Here is a 3,247-nt window from a genome sequence, read left to right on the forward strand (position 1 = left end):
TAGTTGTGGCGAGCGGGGGCTACTCTTCATTGCGGTGCGCGGGCTTCTCTGGCTGCGGAGCACAGGCTCTAGGCCTGCGGGCTTGAGTAGTCGTGGCTCGCGGGCTCTAGAGCGCAGGCTCAGTAGTTGTGGCACACGGGCTTAGTTGCTCCGCGGCATGTGGGATCTTCCTGGACCAGGGCTCGAACCCGTGTCCCCTGCATTGGCAGGCGGATTCTTAACCACTGCACCACCAGGGAAGCCCAGCAATTTTAAAAATGGGTTGCTGTCTTCTTACTGAGTTGCAAGTGTTCTCTGTATTTATTCTGGAAATAAGTCTTTTGCGAGGTGTATGTATTGTGAGTATTTTTGACCTTTCTCTTAACAGTGTTTCTTGAAAATCAAAATTTTTAATTTTGATAAAATTCAGTTAGTCAATATTTTTCTCTTATTGCTAGTGCTTTTCTATCATGTTTAAGAAATCTTTGGGCAGGTTCCCAGATGTGGTGGTGCAGTCAGCGGTGGCTTGGGCTTCCACACCGGGCTGGGTGGCCATTTCACTGGGGTTGGTTGGTGGTGTGAGCTCCTTCAAGGGGCAAGTGGCCGAGTATCCGCAATCTCCATTGACTTCTTGGACAGGGAGAATCTGAGGGCCCACACCTTCTTCCTGTCCCGCTGCCATAAGGATCACATGAAAGGATTAAGAGGCCCTACTTTGAAAAGAAGGTTGGAGTACAGATGAGGAAACTGAAGAACCAGAGAGGTTAAATTAGTTGCCCAAGGTCATACAGCCAGTAGATGGCAGGAACAGGATTTCCACCAGCTTGAAGGTTTACTTATACTGTTCACTGTTACTAAAGGGCTGTCAACTCGTTGTTGTTAACTAAAGATTTGGGGAGAAACGAATTATATCAACTGAAATTGAAACTCCTACCCAGATATCTTTAGTCAATGAAGCATCAACAGAGAAGGGAGAGATTGTTGTGACTCTCTTACCAGCTGGTCATTGCCCAGGATCAATTACGTTTTTTTTTTTTTTTTTTTTTTTTTTTTTTCCTTGCGTTATGCGGGCCTCTCACTGTTGTGGCCTCTCCCATTTGCGGAGCACAGGCTCCGGACGCGCAGGCTCAGTGGCCATGGCTCACGGGCCCAGCCGCTCCGCGGCATGTGGGATCTTCCCGAAACGGGGCACGAACCCGCGTCTCCTGCATCGGCAGGCGGACTCTCAAGCACTGCGCCACCAGGGAAGCCCTTACGTTTTAATTTTAGGGCAATGACAGAACTGTCTTGTACATGGGAGACTTCAGACTCGCAAAAGGAGACGCTGCTAGAAGCTTGCATTCTGGGGGCAGGCTGCAAGACATCTTAGAGCGTGTACTTATATACGACTTTCTGCAGTCCAAAATATTATTAAATTCCTAGTTGGGTGGAGTGTCTGAGTGGAATATCCGAGCTGGTTTGAAGCTGGGTCGTTCAGAGTCTGTACCATGATGTGTGGCTGAACTGCAAAGCAGCTTACGGGTAGGAGTATTAATCAGCCTTAGTGAGCAGTTAGGCGTCCAGGTTCTTGTGGGTAAACGAGACATTTAGAAACATACCTGACATTCTTCATCATCCCATAACAGACGGTAGCACTCAGATCCACACGTCGGCATCCAAAAGCAGAAGAATATTTTCAGTGGAATGAGTTACCCTGCAGAATTATTTCCAAAAATAGAATTCCACTTCACACAGTCAGCGTGAAGCCGCCCACTGTGTGGTTTGGAGAAAGAACCAGAAGAAACAATGTTGTTGTGAGGATTGGAGAGAGTTTGTACAGAGCTCACTTTTTTTTTTTTTAAACTCCTCCTACAGTGAGATTAAAGATATTTTGAACCACCTCTGTCCTGTGAGTGTTACCGAACTCAGGTCCAGTTGCTCACCACTCGAAAGTCAGTACCCGAGAGGCAGTTGTTGGTAGAAAGGAAAATTGCTCTTAATCAGCAATCTGGGGAAAAGGTGAACTCATGTCCCCCCAAAAAACCAACTCCAAAGATTTTTCTCAGCCATGAAAGTTTTTAAAGGGGAAGTAATCTCAGTAAATCATTGAGATGGGGGATCAAACTCGTAGCCATCTCCCACTGTGTGCAGGCTTGTCAACGCCTTGTGATCTTTCTTTAGATGCTATCTTGTTCACATGGTTTGTGAGATTACTGAAGGGGAAGCTACTAGGAAAAAGACCTGGTCTTCAGTTAATTACTTATTCTTCATCTCTACTTTTTTGATCTAAGGAAAGAACCAACAGGTTAGGCAAGGTATTGTGTGATCAAAAGACTTGAAAGGTGTATTTGGGCCGGAGATGAGCAGATCTTGGGGGTGCCTGGTTTAAAAGTTAGTTACAGGGCTTCCCTGGTGGCACAGTGGTTGAGAGTCCGCCTGCTGATGCAGGGGACACGGGTTCGTGCCCCAGTCCGGGAAGATCCCACATGCCGCAGAGCGGCTGGGCCCGTGAGCCACGGCCGCTGAGCCTGCGCGTCCAGAGCCTGTGCTCCGCAACGGGAGAGGCCACGACAGTGAGAGGCCCACATACGGCAAAAAAAAAAAAAAAAGTTAGTTACAATAGTCTCTTCTTGGACCCCTAGGTGCACCCTTTCTCATTTCTTAGATTAAAATGAGAGATCTCTTGGAGCTCCTACTGTCTGCACCAGTGCCTAATTCTGGATTTTTGCATGCCTCTGGGTCTAGGCTGGATATACTGGTGGGAAAAAAAAAATCCCAATAATTCACTGCTGAATTGGTCTTGCTTTGAGTTTTATTCTTTTAGTTTCCTTTCCTTTCTTTCTTTCTTTCTTTTTCTTTCTTTTTCTTTCTTTCATTCTTTCTTTCTCTTTCTCTCTCTATCCCTCCCTCTCTTTCTTCCTTCCTTCCTTTCTTTCTTTCTCTTTTTCTTTCTTTCTTTTTCTTTCTCTCTCTCTCTCTCTTTCTTCCTTCCTTTCTTTCTTTCTTTTTCTTTCTTTTTCTTTCTTTCTCTCTTTCTTTCTTTCTTTCTTCCTTCCTTCCTTCCTTTCCCTTCCTTCCTTCCTTCCTTCCTTTCTCCTTCTTTTTCCAATCAGCCTGCTATGATTTCCTTTTCAGAGTCCTCAGATGCTGCCCCATGCATTGTTTACAAGGTTTTTAGTTGTATAGTGTGGCAGAGACAAGGTGCACTATTAAAAAATAAAAAAGAAAGAAAGAAAAAAGTTAGTTACAATGTAGCTTTGCTAAAGTGACCAGCAAAGGGGCTTCCTGC

General features: G+C 45.5%; 1 pseudogene; it reads left to right on the top strand.

Moving 5' to 3' along the window:
- Window positions 1–449: 449 nt before the first annotated feature.
- Window positions 450–3,247, top strand: part of LOC103072215 (protein artemis-like) — a 5,955-nt pseudogene continuing 3,157 nt past the window's right edge.

This window comes from Lipotes vexillifer, unplaced genomic scaffold (assembly GCF_000442215.2).
Source record: "Lipotes vexillifer unplaced genomic scaffold, Lipotes_vexillifer_v1.1 scaffold505, whole genome shotgun sequence".
NCBI classification, from domain to species: Eukaryota; Metazoa; Chordata; class Mammalia; order Artiodactyla; family Lipotidae; genus Lipotes; species Lipotes vexillifer.